Raw genomic sequence first — 26,128 nt, 5'->3', positions numbered from 1 at the left:
AAAATTTTCTTCAATATGTGATGCAGCAAGATAAGATGAACCACTTTGGTTTTCTATGCATGGATTCAACATACTAGAATCCAAATGCTATATGCCAATTGTCTTTCATATATTTTTGTTTCAATTTCATTTTGTTGTAGGCACTTTAGTTGTTGATTGCATTTTAGATTTCACAAATATCTCTCATCATTTTGCTTATTTTGTACATGTTATTCTATTTTTGCTTATATATCACATTTTGTTAGTATTAATAAATTCTTTGTATTTTTTGTTTATCTTTATCCTGTTTATTATTTTAAATTTTTACTAACTATTATATTTATATAGATTAAATAGCTAAGTGTTGATTGTAAAGCTAGCACAAGAGTAGAGGTAGGAACTTGAAAACAATTTGAAAACCTTCATTTCATTAATTGGATAGTGTCTAATTTTTTTTTTTTTAAAGAGTAACAATGTTGTAAACCCTATTCCAAAATAGACCATGCCTATAGACTTAACCAGGTATTCCACATATTGTGTGCCACTTGCATCTATTTAATGGTAGAAGAAAGGATTCCCTTTGCATTTTATCTCAATGTGAAAATTTCAATAGTGAGATGAACATTCTCTTTCACCTTGACTGCAAAAAGATAGCATTTAAGGTAGTTCACAAGGGTTTCCCAACTTAAGGCTTTCATGTCGAAAATATTTTCCGTATTTAAGATTCAAACAACTAAAAGTAAGCTGCTAAAAGGATGTCTTATCATAAAAAAAATACTTGCACTTCATTGAAAACATAGAATATCTAAAACCAACGATGTTTTATTCATTAATTTTACTCATTGAAAACACTGCTAATATTTATTTTGAAATCGTTCTATCTACAATATCCTCTCATATTCCCTTTTCATTGTTGCCCCAGTAATCCAACTTTTTGCTCACTCTTTTCTCCTTGATATTTCTTCCTTTATTTATTTGATTCTTACACATTCTGCTCATAATTTTGAGCATTTTCTCTAAACTTTGCTTAAAACTGTAAAAAACGAAGTCATGCACTTTCAAGCTAGGCGAATGCTATAGTTTCTCGCAAGACAGAGACTAATAACACAAGAGACATGGACATATACCAGGAAATGAGAAGAGAGGAGATTTTCCTTCTCACAACCTCATCTCTTGACACATTATTTACAGACAAATGAGTTGTTTTGTTCACATGATAGTAACATTAGTTGCTAGAATGACAGTTACTATAACTAGTGTTCTTTGCGAATTTCATCTGTGGTCCACCAATACTGTCCAAAGTGAGTCAAGTGAGGCTTGTTGGATATTTATATATGATTCACTGGAAACCCAACAAGCTCCAAATGATGAACTCCCAATGAGCTAGACATTTGATGAAAATATGTATTTGGCGAACAAGATGACTATTTTAACACTTTTATTCTTAAAATGAGATTTTTATGATTAAAACTGATTTGAAATTTATTTTATGGATTCATTCATTTTAGTGTTGAAAATTGGCAACAAGAAATTGCTAAAAATAGAAGTGCTAAAAATAGCACTGCTAAAAATAGCAGTTTGGGTATCAGTGCTGGATTGGGAAACAGGGAATGAAAAATGGAAGTGCTAAAATAGAAGTTCTATTTTTAGCAGTTCAAGTTGGATTCGTATTTTTAGACAGTCCCTGGTCTAAAATAGGAAGTAAAATTCAAATTTGGTCTTACCAGCAGTTTGAATATTAATTAATTAATTCTCCATGAGTTAATTAGTTAAGGAAAAGAAAACTTGAAGTCTTTGTGAGAACATGCAATAATTTCTCCACTGATTGGGGAATGTGTCCTTGATTTGCTCCACTGATTGAGGAATTAAGGATGAGTTCTATATTGAGAGGATCAGTTGACTTAGTTTAACTAAGTCAAGTTCAGTTAGATTAATTTAACAAGTTGTTAAATTAATGAGAAATAGTTTGTTGATGCTTGCATGCATGTGACAACTATTATTTTCAGATAACAGAGTATTCTCTCATGGATAACTGATGCATGTCAATTCAGACAGAGACCCAGTTGAGATCAGAGAAGGGACAATGTATTATCAGTTGGATGAAGATTTTTCCTATAAAATAAGCTCATCCATGATGAGGATTTATCTCCTTCAAGTTTGTGCAGTTAGATCAGAGGTTAATGAGTGTGTGAAGAGGCCAATTCACATAGGTGGCAACACTGGACCTCAAGGAAACTGCACAAGGAAATAGGAGGCTTGGAGGGCAGAGAAGAAGGTTTGTGAGAAGCCTTTGACTATCTATGAGCAGCAAAGGGATTGTACTGAGAGCTGGATAGCTTTCGAGCTAAGGCTTTGTGTAATCCGGACTATATTTACACTTGTATGATAATACAGAGATGGGGTTTTAGGCAGGTGCTTTCCCCGGGTAAATTCTTTTGTGTTATGTGTGATTGATTCCTTCTTATCAGTTATATGTGTTCTTATTGATGTTTCTCATGGTTGATTTAGCTTACACTAAATTGTTTGTAGAAGTAGATCAAGTGTTTTGCTTTAGTACATTGCATTAACAAGTGATCTACAGGTGGTGAAATTTCTACATGGTATCAGAACTAGCTGATTTGTAGAAAAATTCTACATGGTATCAGAGCTAGCTTATGTGTAGAAAAATTCTACAAAATTCTACATGGTATCAAAGCACAGGTGATCAAGTAAGAACAATATACTAGCAGGAGAAATTCGAAGTTTATTATTTGGGATATAGATCTCAAGTTCTTATCACATCTATTCCATCGATGGCATTCTATGGTTTGAGGCTTGAGTATGCCCTTGATGGTAGCTCAAACTATATAGCTTGGAAGGATCACATGGAGGCAGTTTTGGAAGATAATGGCCTTAAGGATTTCATTGATCAAGAAATTCCTAAGCCTACTGACAAGACTGAGCAGGTAGAATGGAGGAAGTGTGTGGATAGAGCTAGGAGAATTCTCTTGGAGGGAGTGCGAGATCACATTGTGTTGAGCCTCCATGGGAAGGAGACTTCGCATGCAATGTGGAAAACATTGAAAGATTTATATCAGAATAGCAGTGATCAGAGGAAGCTGGCACTAAAGGACAAACTTCGAAAGATCAAGTGTGAAAGGGATGAGACGATCTCTATGTATCTGACCAAGCTCATCACATGTAGGGATGAGCTTGCAAGTGTAGGGGTCATGACATCGGATGAGGATATGGTGGGTTTAACACTCCTTGTACTTCCTAAGAGCTGGCATAGCTACCAGGACTTGGTGAATGGAAGGGAGAAACTGCAAGATTGGGAATGAATATGGTCGGATTTGATGTAGGAGGAGATTAGACGCAACACCAGAGACAGTTCTTCATCCATGCATGATGAGGAGAACTGTACCTTAGCGAGTAAGGCGATGAAGGGGAAGGAGAATGTTTCTCTTTCTGAATCCAGTTCTTCTAATGATGGGAAGAGGGTTGACAAATCGAAAGTGCGATGCTTTCGTTGTCATGAGGTGGGCCATTATGCTGTAAATTTTCCACAGAGGAAATCCAAGAAGGGATCCGGGGAAGGATCTCAAGGTGAGGCACTTGCTTCATAGTTTGAGTTGGATTTCACACTCTTCGCATGCATGGTTTCATCCATGGTGGGAAGTGGTTGATTTCTTGACAGTGGAGCTTCTTTCCACATGACCGACGACAAGAGTTTGTTCAGTACTTTGGAGGAGAAAGATCTCCAGATACTCATAGAAATGGGTAATGATGAGAAGTATAGTGTCTCAGGTGTAGGCACGATTATTTTTCAAAGGGAGCATGGAGCTCGCCTTACCTTGACCGATGTCAACTATGTACCAGGACTAAAGAGAAACTTGGTGTCGATCGCGATGCTAGAAGACAGAGGCTATGATGTAGTCTTCAGTAAGGGAAAGGTTTTCCTTAGACACATCATCACTAGAGAGGTGAAGCAGATTGGTTCACGGGTCAAGAACCTGTATGCTCTTGAGGTTCAAGATGCATGCAAAGCCTTGAGTAGCAAGGCAACTAATGGAGACTTGGTGGTTGAGAGGGAGGGTATATTACCTCTCAACATGCAGAGCCAGAAGAAGTCTTAGACGATTGTGGAGGAGTCACAATTGGTGCAGCAGCTTCAGGAGGCTGTGGAGTAGCCACAACAGGGGAAGCTAAGTGGAGATCGAGTAGAGACATCTACTCATGCAGAGACCTCTAGTGGGGGAAAGCTTCGAGCCAGGTGGGCTGAGGGATCACATGCAACCATACCTCCAGGTAGGAGGTGGGGTGATATAGAGTGATCGTCCCAAGGAGGAGGGGCAGGATCCTTGAGGTACCCGACCTCTTAGATGAGACCTTGCTATAGGAGCCTCAATGTGGAGTAGCAGGAACTGACTGATTGGGTAGAGACAGATGCAGATGGTGCGGCAGAGAGAGCTACAATGCAGGGAATCCCAGGACAATGTAGAGCATGCAGGCTACAGCAATGCGGGAGGCACAAGTGTGTTGCACAGTGCAGGGTAGCACAGAGAAGGGTGCAATGGTGCGAGATGCATGGAGATGTTGCAGTAGTGCAGAGGTCAAAGAGGGAGCACTTGTTAGCAGCAGGTAGAGCTTCAACATCAGAGTATGTTTCTAGCCCAACAAAGAGGCCAGTTGGGATTTTTTATGTTCCTAGAGTTGTTGGAGCAACCACACTTGCTATATGTGTTGCATGTAGAACATTCCAGAGGTACAGGATCAGGTTCGAGAGGAAGCCTTTCTTGTTGAGAGGGAGTGTTGAAAATTGGAAACAAGAAGTTGCTAAAAATAGAAGTGCTAAAAATAACACTACTAAAAATAGCAGTTTGGATATCAGTACTAGATTGGGAAACAGGGAATGAAAAATGGAAGTGCTAAAAATAGAAGTTCTATTTTTAGCAGTTCAATTTGGATTCGTATTTTTAGACAGTCCCTGGTTTAAAATAGGAAGTAAAATTTTAATTTGGTCTTACCAATAGTTTGAATATTAATTAATTAATTCTCCATGAGTTAATTAGTTAAGGAAAAGCAAACTTGAAGTCTTTGTGAGAACATGCAATAATTTCTCCACTGATTGGGGAATGTGTCCTTGATTTGCTCCACTGATTGAGGAATTAAGGATGAATTCTATATTGAGAGGATCAATTGACTTAGTTTAACTTAGTCAAGTTCAGTTAGATTAATTTAACAAGTTGTTAAATTAATGACATACAGTTTGTTGATGCTTGCATGCATGTGACAACTATTGTTTTCAGATAACAGAGTATTCTCTCATGGATAACTGATGCATGTCAATTCAGACAAAGACCCAATTGAGATCAGAGAAGGGACAGTGTACTATCAGTTGGATGAAGATTTTTCCTATAAAGGAAGGTCATCCATGATGAGGATTTATCTCCTTCAAGTTTGTGCAGTTAGATCAAAGGTTAATGAGTGTGTGAAGAGGCCAATTCACATAGGTGGCAGCACTAGACCTCAAGGAAACTGCACAAGGAAATAGGAGGCTTGGAGGGTAGAGGAGAAGGTTTGTGAGAAGCCTTTGACTGTCTATGAGCAACAGAGGGATTGTACTGAGAGATGGATAGCTTTCGAGCTAAGGCTTTGTGTAATTCAGACTATATTTCCACTTGTATGATTATACAGAGATGGGGTTTTAGGCAGGTACTTTCCTGTGTAAATTCTTCTGTGTTATGTGTGATTGATTCCTTCTTATCAATTGTATGTGTTCTTATTGATTTTGCTCATGGTTGATTAAGCTTCCGCTAAATTGTTTGTAGAAGTAGATCAAATGTTTTGCTTTAGTACATTGCATTACCAGGTGATCTATAGGTGGTGAAATTTCTACATGGTATTAGAGCTAGCTGATTTGTAGACAAATTCTACATGGTATCAGAGGTAGATTATGTGTAGAAAAATTCTACAAAATTCTACATTTAGGAATTCATCAATTATTATTGCCAACATTTAAAATTATCAAGTTCAATTTCTATAACCACACTTATCCTAGAGATGAACCACACTAAATAGTTCTAAATAAATGTCAACAATAGTAGTAATTTGAATAGAATAAATGCAAAAGATAAATTTCAAATTTTCATTTTTAATTTCATTAACACCAATCTTACACATAAATCTTGCAAACAAGTTTCTTTCAAGCTTCCAAATTTTTGTTTGCTCGTCTTTATAAAAGATCGAACTTCTTGATGACATGCGTCAACATATGGTCACATAGTTACTAGACAAAAAAATTTAGTCCATAACTAACATTCCTTGAAATAAATAGGACAATAATATGTTGTTGTTTACAACAATAGTGTGATGATGTTTTCCAACTTGGGAGGGTTTTTAATTGAAAAGAATAGAAATCATGTTCGATATTCTTCAAACATATGTTGTAAAGTACGAATAGATGCTTTTTTGTAATTGCTAATTTTTTTTCAATCTTATGGAGCTTAATATGACTATAAAATGTACATTTTATAAAAAAAATCATCATTTTGTTTTTTTCATTTTTTCTTTTAAACTTGAGTTCACTTTCATCGAGGAATATATAGCTACTATTTGCAAGTGAACTTTTGAAGTCTCATTACATTAAAAGGCCTCACAACTTCTCCAAACCAAATCTCTTTGATTTATAATCTCTTTTAACTCCTCTTTTAAACCTCAGTCCACCTCGAGCTACCATTTGTAAGTGAAGCCTCACTCTCATCAAAAGTATCTATTCATTGTCCAAAGTCAAATCTCTCTTTTTCATAAGCTCTCTTCACCCCTAGCTACGAAGTATCCTTAGAATATATCATTTATCTAATAATAATAATAGATGTGGTTACATTGGTATTTGCAATCATGATTTAGTTTATGAAGTCCTAAACCAAGACAAATTAACTAAGCTTGGAGATTTTATTCTGAATTTAAACTTGTAGAAACCATTGTCTTAAAAATAATTTTAGGAGTTTAATTTCATAAGTTTTTTTCTCACTCTATCTCATAAGAAAATTGATATATATATATATATATAACACCCTATATGACTGCTACTTATCCTGTACATATTATGTTGTGGGTGGTGAGACAAGATGTGTTGGCCCTATGTGCCTATGCCCATGTGTATGTAAGTATTTTGGAGGCTTGGTTGCACATTTGTTTGTGTGTATTTTGGGGGCTTGTGTGACTATGTTTATGTGTTTTGAGGCTATACTATGTATGCGATTTTATATCAATGAACCTTTGTGCTAAAAGGCCAATGAGCCTAGCTATGTAAATGTGTATTCATACTCCCATTAATAAAAATACACTACTACTATAGACCAAGTTAGACAAGAGCAATGGGGGGATAAAAATCTCTGAGTGGGAAAGTGGGCTAAGCGCTAAGTGATGGGCTTAAGTATAAGGGGCTAAGGCATTATTAAAATGATCCAAATGTGAAAGGTGCACATATTTTTATCCTAAAGTAGGAAAAATGGCTTCAAAGGGAACATTAATATAAAATGTGGAGAGCTTAATGTAATTTCCATAATTTTCTTCCATTATTCTCATGGATTGTGACTACTATGACTGTGGAATTTCCTATAGATTCACAAGCTCGTGCAATTTACTAAAGCACATGAAGAGAATCTACTTATACTTTCAACCAGCGGAAACTAATCGATTGATGAAAACAATATGAACAAGAAGAAGACAAATCGATGGCACATAACACAATAAGTTTTCCCAGGGAAAGCCACAACTCAAAACCCCACCTATCTGTATTACATTAAATCAGAAATATGAGTGAAAATACAAATCTTGTTCTCACAAGAACAATTCTGCACAATTATGCTCAACTCTCTACCTCACATGCTCGTTATTAGTGAATACTTAGCCAATTTTTATTGCCTACCAAGCCCCTATTTCCTTGCATAATTACTAGGATTAATAGCCCGTATTTAAAGGGAATTCATGCTTCCAAAACTGAGAAATCCAAACATAGGTCCTTCTCTGATTGCATGTGTGACATTTACAACTCAATAAATCATACAACTGACAGTACACTGTCCTTACACTCTATTCACAACCAGGTATTTCTTTGAACTGACATGCATGAGTTTCTCATGAGGGAATCTTTAGTTAACTCGAGTAACACTTGTGGATGCACCAGTGCACCAACTAACTATTAGTCCTCTATTAGTTCCAAAAATAGTTAGAACTAATTTAACTAACCATAACCTAGTAAACTGAATTAACCTAATTACAAATAAACTCATCCCCGACACCTAAAATGTAGGGAGAACATATAAATTACTACAAAAAGACTTCCAATTCGAAATTTCTAAGCTAATTAAGTTAATTAAACTTAATTAACTATTTACAAGTGTCTATGAGAATATAATTCAATTTTAATTCTCAGTTTAATTCAGGGACAAATTAAACTGGAATTTTGTGTTGCCATTTCTCAACACTCCCTCTCAACAAGAAAGGGATTATCTATTACCCTAATCCTTTCTCTGTGAAACTCGAATTTACATCTTGAAAATGCCTTTGTCAAAATGTCAGTATTTTTCTCCTCTGTGGGAATGTACTGTAAAAACATGATCTACCTCAATACATAATATTAGAGATGATGATAGCAGATATCAATGTGCTTGGACCTATCATGAAAACCTAGATTTTCAGATAGTTTGATACAACTCTGATTATCGCAGTAAATCATTATCATATCCATCTGCTGACCAAACACACCAACCAGGATCTTCCTCATCCAGATGGACTCACATGTTGCATGACTTGCAACTATGTATTTTTCCTCTGCTGAACTGAGTGCAATCGATCTTTGTTTCCTATTGTACCAGGAAACTGTTGCTGACCCATTACTGAAAATCCCTCCTAATTTTATCTTCCTGTTGGATGGAGTCCCTGCCCAATATGCACTGTGAAGCCTTGAAGCTTCACTCCCTCTATTTGTCTATACCATAATCCATACTGAAAAGTTCCCTTGAGGTATCTCAATACATGCTTTGTCACCTTCCAATACAGCTTCGTAGGCCTAACCATCACTTGACTAAGCTAGTTAACTGCATAGCATAAATCTGGTCATGTGTTCACCAAGTACATGAGTCCACTCCCATGATCTTCAAAGCCCCATGATGCAAGTGACCCAATTGCATGTGCCACAACTTGCCAACATCTCAGCTTTGCACCATCTATACTTTCATGCTCAATGCAACACCATCCTCTACTCTAGCTTATAGAGATTCTTCACTTGAATCCCTATCTCCTTTACTTGACCCATGGCTATGTGTCGAAGGAATGCCTTTCCTTTTGAGAAGATCACATCATAGCCTCTATCATCAAGCATGGAAATGGATACCAAGTTCTTCTTCAGCCCGAGCACATACATAACATTATTCAAGGTGAGTGGAGCCCCATGCTCCCTTTGAAAGGTAACCGTGGCCAATCCATTAGCACTATACCTCTCGTCGTCACCCATCTTGATATGCTTATGAAGATCTTTCTCCTCCAAGTCACTGAATAACTCCTTGTCACTATTCATGTGGAATGAAGCTCCATTGTCTAAGTACCATACATTTCCTGTCATTGATGACACCATGCATGCAATGAGGGAAAATTCCAATTCGAATTGAGAGGCCACAGCCTCACCCACCACTCTTCTTGAGGATTTCTTCTTAGACTTCTTTGAGTGGGCAATTTGTAGCAAAATGGCCCAGGTCATGACAATCAAAGCATTTCACTTTTGTCATGTCTTTATTCTTATCTCCATGGAAAGAATCTGATTTGGAATGGGACACTTTCCCTTTCCCCTTCTCTGAATATATAAGACATAGTTCTCTTCATCATCAGTCTTTGATGAAGAGCCATCCTTGGTGTTCTTCCTGATCTCCTCCTACATCAAATTCGACCATAGTCATTCCCAATCTGACAGCTTCTCCCGAGCATTGAAAGAGTCCTGATAAATATGCCAACCCTTTGGGAGTCCCGAAAGAGCAAGAATCACCATATCGTCCTTGACAATCGTGATTCCAACACTTCCAAGTTCATCACGATATTGAGTGTACTTGGTAAGGTATTTTGGAATAGTCTCACCTTCATTTTTATTTTTCGAAGTTTGTCCTTCAGTGCCAATTTCCTTTGGTCATTGTTTTCTGATACGAGTTCATCAATGCTTTCCACATAGCATACAAAGTTTCCTTTCCATGGAGACTTAGGGAAATGTGGTCTTGAACTCCCTCAAGTATTATCCGCCTCGCCTTTGCCACACACTGCTTCCATTCGACTAGATTCTATGCATCTAATGTTGTTGGCTTAGGAATATCTTTATCAATGAATTACTTCAAGCCATTATCCTCCAACACAACCTCCATTCTATCACTCTGGGCTATATAATTCGAGCTGCCTTCCAAGGCATACTCAAGCCACAAACCGTAGAATGCCATCTGAAGTATGTATTGCAAATTCGAATTGCATTTATACCCAAAACTCAAAACTTCAAAATATCCTCTAGTATATTGAATTCAACTCTGATACCATGTAGAATTTCCTGTAGATTCACAAGCTCATGCAATTTACTAAAGCACATGACAAGAATCTACTTCTACTTTCAACCAATGGAAGCTAATAGATCGATGAAAACAATATGAACAAGAAGAAGAAAAATCAATGGCACATAACACAATAAGTTTTCCTGGGGAAATCCACAACTCAAAACCCCACATATCTATATTACATTAAATCAGAAATATGAGTGAAGATACAAAGCTTGTGCTCATAAGAACAATTCCGCACAAGTATGCTCAACTCTCTACCTCACAAGCCCCTTATTAGCCAACGCTTAGCCAATTTACACTTCCTGCCAAGCCCCTATTTCCTTGCACAATTCCTAGGATGAATAACCCATATTTAAAGGGAATTCATGCTTCCAAAACTGTGCAATCCAAACATAGGTCCTTCTCTGATTGCATGCATGATATTTACAACTCAATAAATCATACAAATGATAGTACACTGTCCTTGCACTCTAGTCTCAATTGGTTCTTTCTTTGAACTGACATCCATGAGTTTCTCATCGGGTAATCTTCAGTTAACTGGAGTAACACTTGTGGATGCACCAGTGCACCAACTGACTATTAGTCCTCTATTAATTCCACAAATAGTTAGAACTAATTTAACTAACCATAAATATGTAAATTGAATTAATCTAATTACAACTCAAATAAACTCATCCTGGACCCTTAAAATTTAGGGAGAACATATACGTGGCTATAGAAAGAATTAAAAGTCGAAATTTCTAAGCTAATTAAGTTAATTAAACTTAATTAACTATTTACAAGTTGCTATGAGATTAGAATTCGATTTTAATTCTCAGTTTAATTCAAGGACAAACTAAACTGGAATTTCTTGTTGCCATTTCTCAATAATGAGTATGGGATCTTCTCTAGGGATATTTGGAGACTTATGTTTCTATGTTACCCTATTGATCCTATGTGGATTTTGGTGTGCACTTCTTTTTGGATTGGATTATGGTAGGATAGATCCATGGAGAGAAGTGTAGTGATAGTTTGATAAGTTGGTATATTAGCTTATTGGTGCTATTATGGACCTTAGCTAGATTTAGGAAGCCTTTTGCTTTGGTGGAGTCAAAATTCCCCAACTTGGGGTTGACCCACTGCTTAGAGTATTAGAGTAGTGTGGTTTATGGATATGTGGAACATTTGAGGTTTGCAACCAATTGGTTCCATTTCTACAAGATAAGCATTATTATTGTATTTTGTTTTATATATTTTCTCTATGTTTATATAATGATTGCATAATTTTCTAATTCACATGTGTTATATGCATGAGAAATATGTTATTTAATATCATGTCATAGTGTCATGGGTGCACATGAAAAACATATATATTAACATTCTAGTTACTAAAAAAGACCAAGACGACATGGTTATTCATGATATCATAAGTATATGAACCATAATTAAAAGAAGAATTTGGAAACAATATTTATTGGAGGTAGTAATGCATCCCAATGGACGGCTAAAGGCATTACAAAATGGTATCAGAGTGAAGGTTAGAGAACTTGGGATGTATGGGCTATAAATTTCCTTCAAACAAAAAGTTGTAGGTAACATGCTATAGATTCGACAAAGCTCCTCAAGGAAAGGAAATGGGAAAAAAAATGAAGACATATGAGATATGATCAAATCCAATTGGTAAGTGAGTTGTTAGAGATTTGTATTGGGAAGCTATTTGTATGCCCTCTGGGGAGAAGAAAAATCAGAAGGCTGAAGCCCTTATTACAAAAGTCTGTGAGGTTAATCCTTTCATAGGAGACCCCCATGTTCTTCTTGCTCATATATACAATTCCCAAGGGAGGTATGATGAAGCAGAGAAGGAATCAGAGATAACACTAAGGCTAATGTTAGAGTGGGGTACAACTTGGGACAAAAGGATATCATGGGAAGGGTGGGCTGCATGGACAAGGGTGCTGCTGGCGAAGGCCAAGGAGAAATCGTGGCCTCACATCGCTTGGGGACTCTTGAATTTAGGCCTTGTGAAGTAAGGCTAGAAGGCCAAGGAGAAATGGTGGCCTCACACCGCTTGGGGAATCTTGAATTTAGGCCTTGTGAAGTTAGGCTAGAATTTAAGATATTAGTATAATACTGCAGGTTAGAATTTTATTTCACTTAAATATGCTATTTGATAATAATCCTAGTGCAAACATTTTGATGCAATTGACTCAAACATATATGCATTTTATGTATTATTTCATAAATACCAAGTTATGTATCTTGATATGTATTTAAAAGGACTTAAGATTTAAATTTAAATTTCTAATTAAGGTTGATGTTCGGTAGATTTAAGATTTAGATGAATTAATTTTAATTAATAAATATAAAAGATTAGTTGATTTTAATTTACAATTTTGATAAAGTGATAGATAAATTTAGATTTAGGATTTAAATGAAAAACTAGATGTTGGTAGATTTAAGATTTAGATGAATTGATTTTAATTAATAAATATAAAAGATTGATTGATTTTAATTTACAATTGTGATAAAGTGATAGATAAATTTAGATTTAGGATTTAAATGAAAAACCATATGTTTGGTAGATTTAAGATTTAGATGAAAAACGAGATGTTTAGTAGATTTAAGATTTAGATGAATTGATTTTAATTAATAAATATAAAAGATTGATTGATTTTAATTTACAATTCTAATAAAGTGATAGATAAATTTAGATTTAGGATTTAAATGAAAAACCATATGTTTGGTAGATTTAAGATTTAGATGAAAAACCATATGTTTGGTAATTTAAGATTTAGATGAATTGATTTTAATGAATATATATATATAAAAGATCGATTGATTTTAGTTTACATTTGCAATAAAGTGATAGATAAATTTAGATTTAAGATTTAGATGAACTGGTTTTAGTTTGTAAATATACAAGATTGATTGATTTTAGTTTACAATTGTGATAAATTGATAGATAAATTTAACATGAAAATAGATGAATTTTAATTTATTATTATATTTTTATTTGCTTTATAATAATTAAAGGATTAAATTTCATGTTTTCTAATTAAACTTAGATATATAAATTATAATTTATAATTATAATAAATTGATAAACAAATTCAAAGCTAAAATAAATTAATTTTAATTTATTATTATATTTCTATTTGCTTAATTTTAATTTATTATTATCTTTCTATTTTATTTAGAAAATTAAATCTCAATGTTTTAAGTAGTAGTAGTAGTAGTAGTAGTTGTTGTTGTTGTTGTTGTTGTTATTATTATTATTATTATTGAACAATGTTTTTTTAATTAATTAAACTTAGGTTTGTGTAAGCTTTATCTCCTTCACCTTATGATGTGAAGCACCTTATTTCTTTTCATTTTTAGAAAGAGTATTTGTTTGTACATCCATGTCTTATGTATATTCAGATATGAAGTTCATTCCTATCATGGAAATGTTGAATTTATATTTTTATGTATATTCAGATATGAAGTTCATTCTTATGATGGAAATGTTGAATTTATATTTTTATGTATATTCAAATATGAAGTTCATTTCTATGATGGAAAATTGGTATTTTTATGTATATTCAGATATGAAGTTCATTCGATCATGGAAATATTGAATTTATATTTTAAAATTTTGTTCAATATGTGATGCAGCAAGATAAGATGAACCACTTTGGTTTTCTATGCATGGATTCAACGTACTAGAATCCAAATGCTATATGCCAATTGCCTTTCATATATTTTTGTTTCCATTTCATTTATTTTGAGAACTTTAATTTCATTTTTGTTTCCATTTCATTTTGTTATAGGCACTTTAGTTGTTGATTGCATTTTAGATTTCACAAATATCTCTCATCATTTTGCTTATTTTGTACATGTTATTCTACTTTTTTATATATATCGCATTTTTTTAGTATTAATAAATTCTTTGTATTTTTCGTTTATCTTTATCATGTTTATTATTTTAAATTATTACTAACTATTATATTTATATAGATAAAATAGCTAATTGTTGATTGTAAAGCTAGCACAAGAGTAGAGGTAGGAACTGAAAAACAATTTGGAAACCTTGATTTCATTAATTGGATAGTGTTTAATTTTTTATTTTTTAAAGAATAACAATGTTGTAAACCCTATTCCAAAATAGACCATGCTTATAGATTTAACTGGGTATTCCACATATTATGTGTCACTTGCATTTATTTAATGGTAGAAGAAAGGGTTCCCTTTGCATTTTATCTCAATGTGAAAATTTCAATAGTGAGATGAACATTCTCTTTCACCTTGATTGAAAAAAGATAGCATTTAAGGCAGTTCACAAGGATTTCCCAACTTAAGCCTTTCATGCCGAAAATATTTGTTGTGTTTAAGATTCAAACAACTAAAATTAAGCTACTAAAAGGATGTCTTATCATAAAAAAATACTTGCACTTCATTGAAAGCATAGAATATCTAAAACCAACGATGTTTTATTCATTAATTTTACTGATTGAAAATACTGCTAATATTTATTTTGAAATTGTTCTATCTACGATATCCTCTCATATTCCCTTTTCATTGTTGCTGCAGTAATCCACCTTTCTGCTCACTCTTTTCTCCTTGATATTTCTTCCTTTATTTAATTGATTCGTACACATTCTGCTCGTAATTTTGAACATTTTCTGTAAACTTTGGTTAAAATTGTAAAAAACGAAGTCATTCACTTTCAAGCTAGGTGAATGCTATAGTTTCTAGCAAGAGAGAGACTAATAACATAAGAGACATGGACATATACCAGGAAATGAGAAGAGAGGAGACTTTCCTTCTCACAGCCTCACCTCTTGACACATTATTTACAAACAAATGAGTTGTTTTGTTCACATGATAGTAACATTAGTTGCTAGAATGACAGTTACTATAACTAGTGTTTTTTTCGAATTTCATTTGTGATCCACCAATACTGTCCAAAGTGAGTCAAGTGACGCTTGTTGGATATTTATATTTGATTTACTAGAAACCCAACAAGCTCCAAATGATGAACTCCCAATGAGCTAAACGTTCGATGAAAATATGTATTTGGCGAACAAGATGACTATTTTAACACTTTTATTCTTAAAATGAGATTTTTATGATTAGAACTGATTTGAAATTTATTTTATTGATTCATTCATTTAGGAATTCATCAATTATTATTTCCAACATTTAAAATTATCAAGTTCAATTTCTATAACCACACTTATCCTAAATATGAACCACACTAAATAGTTCTAAATAAATGTCAACAATAATAGTAGTCTCAATAGAATAGATCCAAAATATAAATTTCAGATTTCCATTTTTAATTTCATTAACACCAATCTTACACATAAATCTTGCAAAGAAGTTTCTTTCAAGCTTCCAAATTTTTGTTTACTTGTCTTTATAAAAGATTGAACTTCTTGATGCCATACGTCAACATATGGTCACATAGTTACTCGACAAAACATTTTAGTCCATAACTAACATTCCTTGAAATAAATAGGACAATAATATGTTGTTGTTTACAACCATACTGTGATGAGGTTTTCCAACTTGGGAGGGTTTTTTAATCGAAAAGAATAGAAATCATGTTCGATATTCTTCAAACATATGTTGTAAAGTATGAATAGATGATTTTTTTTAATTGCTAAATTTTTTTCAATCTTATGGAGCTCAATATGGCTATAAAATGGACATTTTATAAAAAAAATCATCATTTTGTTTTTTACCTTTTTTCTTTTAAACTTGAGTTCACTTTCATCGAGGAATATATCGCTACTATTTGCAAGTCAACTTTTGTAGCCTCATTACATTAAAAGTCCTCACTGCTTCTCCAAACCAAAGCTCTTTGATATATAATCTCTTTTCACTCTTCTTTTAAACCTCAGTCCACCTCAAGCTACCATTTGTAAGCGAAGCCTCACTCTCATCAAAAGTATCTTTTCATTGTCCAAAGTCAAATCTCTCCTTTTCATAAGCTCTCTTCACCCTTAGCTACCAAGTATCCTTGGAATATATCATTTATCTAATAATAATAATAGATGTGGTTACAATTGTATTTGCAATCATGATTTAGTTTATGAAGTCCTAAACCTAGACAAATTAACTAAGCTTGGAGATTTTATTTTGAATTTAAACTTGTAGAAACCATTGTCCGAAAAATAATTTTAGGAGTTTAATTTCATAAGTTCTTTTCTCACTCTATCTCATAAGAACATATATATATATATATATATATATATATATATATATATATATATATATATAGATATTCACTTTCATCGAGGAATATATAGCTACTATTTGCAAGTGAACTTTTGTAGCCTCATTACATTAAAAGTCCTCACTGCTTCTCCAAACCAAAGCTCTTTGATTTATAATCTCTTTTAACTCCTCTTTTAAACCTCAGTCCACCTCGAGCTACCATTTGTAAGTGAAGCCTCACTCTCATCAAAAGTATCTATTCATTGTCCAAAGTCAAATCTCTCTTTTTCATAAGCTCTCTTCACCCCTAGCTACCAAGTATCCTTGGAATATATCATTTATCAAATAATAATAATAGATGTGGTTACAATTGTATTTGCAATCATGATTTAGTTTATGAAGTCCTAAACCTAGACAAATTAACTAAGCTTGGAGATTTTATTCTGAATTTAAACTTGTAGAAACCATTGTCTTAAAAATAATTTTAGGAGTTTAATTTCATAAGTTCTTTTCTCACTCTATCTCATAAGAAAATTGATATATATATATATATATATATATATATATATATATATATATATATATATATATATATATATATATATATATCTATCTATATATATATATCTATATATATATATATATATATATATATATATATATATATATATATCTATATATATATATATATATAGATATATATATATATATATATATATATAGAACACCCTATATGACAACTATTTATACTGTACATATTATGTTGTGGGTGGTGAGACAAGTTGTGTTGGCCCTGTGTGCCTATGCCCATATGTATGTAAGTATTTTGGAGGCTTGGTTACACATTTGTTTGTGTGTATTTTGGGGGCTTGTGTGATTATGTTTATGTGTTTTGAGGCTATACTACCTATGCAATTTTAGATCAATGAACCTTTGTGCTAAAAGGCCAATGAGCCTAGCTATGTAAATGTGTATTCACACTCACATTAATAAAAATACACTACTAATATAGACCAAGTTAGACAAGAGAAATGGGGGGGTAAAAATCTATCAGTGGGAAAGCGGGCTAAGCGTTAAGTGATGGGCTTAAGTATAAGGGGCTAAGGCATTATTAAAATGATCCAAAAGTGAAAGGTGCACATGTTTTTATCCTAAAGTAGGAAAAATGGCTCCAAAGGGAACATTAATATGAAATGTGGAGAGCTTAATGTAATTTCCATAATTTTCTTCCATTATTCTCATGGATTGTGACTACTATGACTGTAGAATTTCCTATAGATTCACAAGCTCATGCAATTTACTAAAGCATATGACAAGAATCTACTTCTACTTTCAACCAGCGGAAGCTAATAGATCGATGAAAACAATATGAACAAGAAGAAGACAAATCAATGGCACATAACACAATAAGTTTTCCTGGGGAAAGCCACAACTCAAAACCCCACCTATCTGTATTACATTAAATCAAAAATATGAGTAAAGATACAAATCTTGTTCTCACAAGAACAATTCTACACAATTATTCTCAACTCTCTACCTCACAAGCTCGTTATTAGCCAACACTTAGCCAATTTTAATTGCCTGCCAAACCCCTATTTCCTTGCATAATTCCTAGGATTAATAGCTCGTATTTAAAGGGAATTCATGCTTCCAAAACTGAGAAATTCAAACATAGGTCCTTCTCGAATTTCATCCGTGACATTTACAACTTAATAAATCATACAACTGATAGTACACTATCCCTGCACTCTATTCACAACCAGGTCTTTCTTTGAATTGACATGCATGAGTTTCTCATGAGGGAATCCTAAATTAACTCCATTAACACTTGTGGATGCACCAGTATGCCAACTGACTGTTAGTCCTCTATTAGTTCCACAAATAGTTAGAACTAATTTAACTGACCATAACTTAGTAAACTAAATTAACCTAATTACAAATAAACTCATCCCGGACCCCTAAAATTTAGGGAGAACATTTACATGACTACAGAAAGACTTCCAACTCGAAATTTCTAAGCTAATTAAGTTAATTAAACTTAATTAACTATTTACAAGTTTCTATGAGAATAGAATTCAATTTTAATTCTCAGTTTAATTCAAGGACAAATTAAACTGGAATTTTGTGTTGCCATTTCTCAACACTCCCTCTCAACAAGAAAGGGATTATCTGCTACCCTGATCCTTTCTCTGTGGAACTCAAATTTACATCTTGACAATGCCTTTGTCAAAATGTCAGTATCTTTCTCCTCTATGGGAATTTACTCTAAAAACATGATCTGCCTCAATACACAATATTTGAGATGATGATAGTGGATATCAATGTGCTTGGACCTATCATGAAAACCTAGATTTTCAAACAGTTTGATACAACTCTGATTATCGCAGTAAATCACTGTTGGATCCATCTGCTGACCAAACACACCCACCAGGATCTTCCTCATCCAGATGGCCTCACATGTTTCATGACTTGCAGCCATGTATTTTGCCTCTGCTAAACTGAGTGCAATCGATCTTTGTTTCCTACTATACGAGGAAACTGTTACTAACCCATTACTGAAAATCCCTCCTAATTTGATCTTCTTGTCAGATGGAGTCCCTGCCCAATATGCACCATGAAGCCTTGAAGCTTCATTCCCTATGTCCGTCTATACCATAATCCATACTGATAAGTTCCCCTGAGGTATCTCAATACATGCTTTGTCACCTTCCAATACAACTTAGTAAGCCTAACCATCACTTGAATAAGATGGTTAACTGCATAGCATAAATATGGTCATGTTGGAAATAATACTGAGAGGGGGGGTGAATCAGTATTATCTAGCAATTTAATAAATCTTCCTTATTTGATCTTTGAATTATTTTAGCATGTCAGCACCATAAAATAATGAGCATGAAAAACAGATAGTCACACCAAAGAACACAAGATGTAAGGTGGAAACCCAATGTGGGTGAAAACCACCTGTTGCAATATGTCTCTATCTTCTTTCAATTTAGAAACTTCTTTTACAATGATTTTGTACTGGTGCAGTCCTTTACCAGTACGCAGGCTGCAACCTGCAGAGAGCTACACTCTCTCTCTCTCTCGTTTTCCAGTCTACTCCTGGAAGGGAGCTACAACCCCCTACTTCTTTTCATAAAGCATCAGATAATCAACAAGTACATAACATATATAGATCACTACAGATATCAGATCAGCAACAACAGAACTAACCCAGAACACCTTATCAATAGAGAAATTCAATCAACAGAACATCTTAAAACAGAGACGCAGTTTTTCTTTCTGTGGCCTGCGACCAAATGCCGTTAACCTTCTGCTACTCTGCGTCCACACGCAGATATCCTTCTGCTCCGCTGCGTGCCCACGCAATGTTCCTTTGACTGCTCTGCGTTCTGTTGCTTCAGGGACGCACCCAAAGATACTATCGCGCCGCGTCTTTCGCTACAGAGACGCACCTGAAAACACTATCGTGCCGCGTCCTTCTGCTTCAGAGACGCACTTGAACCTTGATCGCCCTGCGTCCCCACGCAGGTCTCTCTCTACTGTGCTGCGTCTCGGCACACTTGTCCTTTACAGTACCTGTGTCCCGGCGCGCTTTCCCTTCACTGAACCTGCGACCCTTTAGATATAAATGATATGAAGGCTTCAGGACAAACCCAAACAGTCAGATCTACAGATCTGTTCATGCGCCATAGAGATCACAGTCCATTAGAAGATTCGCCCTCTTAGATCTGGACTAGATCTCACCAAATAAGATATTCAACCCAAGACAATTACACAATCCAAATGAACTCCTTTGCTTTATATAGGCAAGCTCCTCCCCAAAACATGGAACAATACCACGAGCCGACACCATAGAAACATAAAACCGTTGGCTAGATACCACACAAGAAACCCCCACGTGCTTTTCTCTGCCTTGAAATGTGTGCACTAGGTAGACGCACCCCCTGAACGGCTGGCCGGCGTCCCTGGACGCGGGTTCTGCATGGTATACCTGCGGGGACGCACTTTCTGAACCGATTGCCTGTGTCCTTCTTAATTTTTTAACAAACTGAGAGCCTTACCACTGGAGTTGCCATCAAGTACAACATCTGTAACATACAGTCATACCAGATAACATAATGCCAACAATCTCCCCCTTTGGACTTGATGGCAACCTCAATCTTACAAGCTTCAGCTTCATTCTCCCCCTTTGACATCAAGGGCAAAGGGTATGCTCCCCCTTTGCTCATGCTCCTCCAGATCTACAACAAATAACCAGAAATCCACCATGAAAGAGATAGAGACATATTGCAGCTATTTCCAAGATCTCCTTCTCCATAATGCCAAAAATGCATTATGTGCTCCCCCTGAGCCTTGTACCACCAATAAGAAGATGTTCAACAATAAGATGATGCATCAACAACCCCCAGCTTTTGCCTGAGGTATTCAAATGTGTCCCTGGGCAATGGTTTGGTGAAAATATCAGCAACTTGTTCCTTGGAAGGAACATACTCCAACTTGACTTTCTGTTCAAGCACTTGTTCCCGGAGAAAATGGTACTTGATTGGTATGTGCTTGGTTTTTGAATGCATAACCGGATTCTTTGAGATGCTGATTGCACTTGTGTTATCACATAAGATGGGGATAGGTGGTGTACAAGTGATTTGAAAATCCTGCAAAGTCTGCATCATCCAAAGAAGTTGGGTGCAACAAGATGCAGCAGCAACATATTCCGCTTCAGCTGTAGATAAAGCAATCGAACTCTGTTTCTTGCTGAACCAAGATACCAGTCTGGAACCCATAAAGAATGCACCACCACTTGTGCTTTTCCTGTCATCCACGCTTCCGGCCCAATCTGCATCTGTATAAGCATGAAGAGTAAGATCTGTATCTCTAGGATACCATAAGCCATAATTTTGAGTCCCTTGAAGATATTTGAAAATTCTCTTCACTGCCTGAAGATGAGTCTCCTTCGGATTTGCCTGAAATCTTCCAACTATTCCAACTGCATGCATGATGTCTGGTCGGGTACCTGTCAAATATAGTAAACTTCCAATCATAGATCTGTAGGTTGGTTGATGTACTGCTGCAGATTCATCATTTGCACTGAGACTACATCCTGTGACCATGGGTGTACATACTGGTTTTGCATCTTCCATGCCATATTTCTTCAAAATCTGCTTGAGATACTTGGTTTGAGATAAAAAGATTCCTCCTTCCTTTTGTTGGATTTGCAAACCAAGGAAATATGTCAGTTCTCCTAGCAAGGACATTTCAAATTCTTTCTGCATGACTGAGGCAAAGCTTTGACTCATAGCTTCTTCATTGCTGCCAAAAATAATGTCATCTACATACACAACAAGTATTAGCAATTTGTCATTTTCAACTTTTATATACAGATTGCTATCTGCTGAACCTTTTGAGAAACCTTGTTGATGAAGATATTTGTCCAACCGGTAGTACCAAGCCCTTGGAGCTTGTTTGAGACCATAGAGAGCCTTTTTCAATCGGCATACAAGATTTGGATCATTTCCAAGAATGAACCCATCTGGCTGTTCAATGTACACTTCTTCTTCCAAGTCTCCATTCAGAAAGGCTGATTTCACGTCCATTTGAAATACTTTGAAGTTTTGAAAACTTGAGAGAGCAAGGAACATTCGGATGGCCTCAAGTCTTGCAACAGGAGCAAAAGTTTCTTCAAAGTCTATTCCTTCTTGCTGCGCATACCCTTTACAAACAAGTCTGGCTTTGTTTCTAATTACTTCTCCATTTTCATTCAATTTATTTTTGAAGACCCATTTTGTTCCGATAACATTCTTATCCTTTGGTCTAGGAACCAGCTCCCAAGTGTTGTTCTTTTTGATTTGCTCAAGTTCTTCATCCATTGCTTTCACCCAACATTCATCTTTGCATGCTTCTTTCACATTTTGTGGTTCAGTAGAGGAGAGTAATGCCAAATAGCTTGAGGCTTCTGCAACTGTTCTTCTTGTTTGTACACCTGCTTCTTTCTGCCCCACAATCTGAGATTCTGGATGATTCTTCTGAACATATCTGGATGGAGTTTTCTCTTCTATTCTTGTCTGCTCCTCTGGTTCTTCTTGAGGTTCTCCTTGGGGTTCTTCTTCTTCATTATTCTGTCTTTGTGGGTAGCCTTCATCTTCTTCTATATCTTCATGATGTACTTGCCTAGGAATATATCCCTTCTCATCAACCACTACATCAATGCTGTCAACAATTCTGCCAAGTCTTTTATTGTAGCATTTGTATGCTTTGCTATGTGGAGAATAGCCAAGAAGAATGCCTTCATCTGCTCTAGGTTCAAGTTTGCCAAGCTGCTCATCAGTATTCTTGATATAGCATTTGCTCCCAAAGATTTTGAAGTGCTTTACCGAAGGAGTCCTGCCACTCCAAAGCTCATGAGGAGTTTGAGTGCTGTTCACCCGGACATTTGTTTTGTTGAGAATAACAACCGCAGCATGTGCAGCTTCACCCCGAAAAGTTGCAGGAGTTCCTGATTCATCAAGCATAGCACGAGCCATTTGTTGGATTGTTCTGTTCATTCTTTCAACAACTCCATTTTGCTGAGGAGTTCTAGCTGTAGAGAATTCTCTCCTTATCCCATGTTCATCACAGAAATCGAAAAATTCATTTGAAGTAAATTCCCCACCTCTGTCAGATCTGAGGCACTTAATTTTGTGACCTGATTCATTTTCAACCAAGGCTTTGAAGGATTTGAATTTTTCGAATGCTTCATCTTTGTGCTTCATAAGTCCTAACCAGACAAACCTGGAGAAATCGTCAATAAATAATATCAAGTATTCCTCTCCTCTAGGTGTTCTTTTCCTGAATGGACCACATGTATCTGTATGTACTAGCTCAAGAGGCATGCTAGCTGATCCTTCTTTCTCTGGAAAGTTAGTCCTGGTTTGTTTTCCAAACTGACATGATCTGCATATGGTGTTGTCAGGAATTTTGATATCTGGAAGATCGCGAACTGCCTGATATTTGCATGCTTTCCTTATTTGTGAGAAGCTTAGATGTCCCAACCTTCGATGCCATAACCAGTGCTCTTCATCCTTGCTTAGATAGCATTGTTGTTGTCCTTCTTCAAATATGTACAGATTATTTGGAGTTCTTTTGCCTTTGAGTACTGTTTTACCTGTATCAAGATCACGAACAAGACATCCATTTGATCTGAAAATAACCTCGGTTCTTTGATCACACATCTGGCTGACACTTAGAAGATTATGCTTCAATCCATCAACATACAAAACATTTCCAGCTTTGACCTTTCCTTTTAACTGAGCAATGCCTTTTCCTTTTATAGTTGCAGGAGTATCGTTTCCAAAAGAGACTTTCTTTCCTTTTTCTAGAACAGAATAAGATTCAAGTTTTTCTTTATCACCTGTCATATGCTTCGAACATCCACTGTCAATGTACCATAGATTTTCCTGTCCCTCTGCATAAAATGCTATTCCACATCTTTCTGTTTGAGGTTCCTTTATTCTCCATGTTTTGGTGCTTGAGGCTTGCTCCTTTTTCTGCTGAAACCTGCTCCTGCATTCAGATTCTTCATGACCAAAGTTATTGCAAATAGAACATTCGACTTCATTTTCAAGAACCGAAAAGTTGTTATAGGTCCTTTTTGTCATCCCTGTCATACTTCTTTGTTTTTGAGCTTCCCTAGTCATGATTATTTTATATGCAACACATTGAGCTGCTTTGTGACCAAAATTATGGCAAGAAAAGCATTGTCCATTGAAGAAGCTTCTGCGGTTATTGAATCTACCTGCCAACTGATTGTAATTTCTATTTTCATCTATTCTTGAACCAAACTGAGAAGATTTTACCTGTGGTTGGTTGTAGCTTTTGTTCACCCTTAAGATGGATTGCCCCTGATAGTTTCTGTTTGTATTTTGTCCCTGCTTTACCTGATTATCTTCATTGTTCTTCTACTCATTTCTTCTTGCCGCATCAAGATAACTTTTTGAGGTGGATGCTTGAGAGGTTTCTCCATTGTAACCCAAACCTGTCTTGTTTAGAGGAGACCGCTGCACATTGATAATCTCATCCAAAGTTTCAGATCCTTTGACAAACTTAAGATTAATAGCTTTTGTTTTCTCAATTTCTTTTCTGAGACCAACAATTTCACCTTCTAATTTTTCAAGATGTTTTTCTTTTTCATCAATTTGAAATTGTAGAGTATCAATGATCACATTCTTTTCTTCTATACATCTCTTGAGTCTAGTAATTTCATCATAGAGGTTATTCACATCTACAGCATCCTCATAATCATCATCTTCAAATGCCATTAACAACTTATATTTATTACCTTGTTCATCTTCATCACTGTTTGATAAACCATCACTATCTTCATGGGTGTAGTAGCTTTTCTTATTTGCACTTTGTTTCTTGTTCCATCTAGCAGGTTCCTTTCCTTTATCCTTATAAGGACATTTTTCAGCATAATGACCTACTCTTCCACAAGCAAAGCATTTGAAAGGTAGCTTACCTCTGAACCTTCCAGAACCCCTTTGAAGATTTCTGACAAAATTTGATTCTTCTTCCTCTTCTTCTGGAACATGGCTTGCTTCATAGTAATCTTCTTTGCCTGATGCCTTAAAAGCAGCTTCCCTTCTGTCTGATGGACCTCCCTTTCTCATTTCATAAGCAGTTAGAATTCCATGTAGCTGAGACATAGTGAGAACACGGAGATTTTCCTTTTCTTCTATTGCAGATACTTTAGATTCAAACTTGGGGGATAATGATCTTAGAATCTTTTGAACTACTATAGCCTCTTTTATTTCTTCACCCAAATTTTTCATACAATTAACAATCTCATCTACCCGAAGAAAATAATTAGCAACACTTTCATCATTATACATCTTGAGAGTCTCATATTGAATCTTGAGAGTTTGAAGTTTAGCTTGTTTTACCTATTCATCTCCTTCATAGCTCATGACCATTTTGTCCCATATCTCTTTTGCTGATTTGAAGTGCATTACCTTCATGAATTCTGTTTGGGATATACTTCCTAATAGAGTACTGACTGCTTTTGCATTTGCTTCATACTTCTTTTTCTCAGCTGGATCTGTAGGAGTAGCTGAAGGAAAAGCATAGCCTGTTTCTACAATGTCCCAAACTTCTGTACCAAGAGATTGAAGATATGCAATAACTCTTACCTTCCAATAATTGAAGTTTGTCCTATCAAAAATCGGTGGCCTGATTGATGCTTCTCTCTCGTAGTTGCTCATGATGAATGATCTACCTTCAAGCAATCAAGCTTCTCTGAAGGACCTGCTCTGATACCAATTGTTGGAAATAATACTGAGAGGGGGGGTGAATCAGTATTATCTAGCAATTTAATAAATCTTCCTTATTTGATCTTTGAATTATTTTAGCATGTCAGTACC

General features: G+C 35.3%; 1 protein-coding gene across 2 annotated transcripts in view; it reads left to right on the top strand.

Annotated features, from left to right (window-relative positions):
• LOC149209249 (uncharacterized) overlaps positions 1-26,128 on the top strand; it is a 53,566-nt gene that overhangs the window by 2,935 nt on the left and 24,503 nt on the right. The window contains exon 2 of one of the 2 annotated variants that reach the window (XM_089396330.1): positions 12,669-12,686. The exons of the other annotated variant lie outside the window; for it this stretch is intronic. The gene's annotated coding sequence lies outside the window, so the exon portion shown is untranslated. Of the gene's footprint in view, positions 1-12,668; positions 12,687-26,128 lie in introns of those variants that run through there. 2 annotated transcript variants of the gene reach the window in all.

This window comes from Pinus tabuliformis, chromosome 1_2 (assembly GCF_031772625.1).
Source record: "Pinus tabuliformis cultivar Carrire ecotype Pingquan chromosome 1_2, CPIR1, whole genome shotgun sequence".
Classification (NCBI taxonomy): Eukaryota; Viridiplantae; Streptophyta; class Pinopsida; order Pinales; family Pinaceae; genus Pinus; species Pinus tabuliformis.
This window is presented reverse-complemented; position numbering and strand designations above follow the sequence as displayed.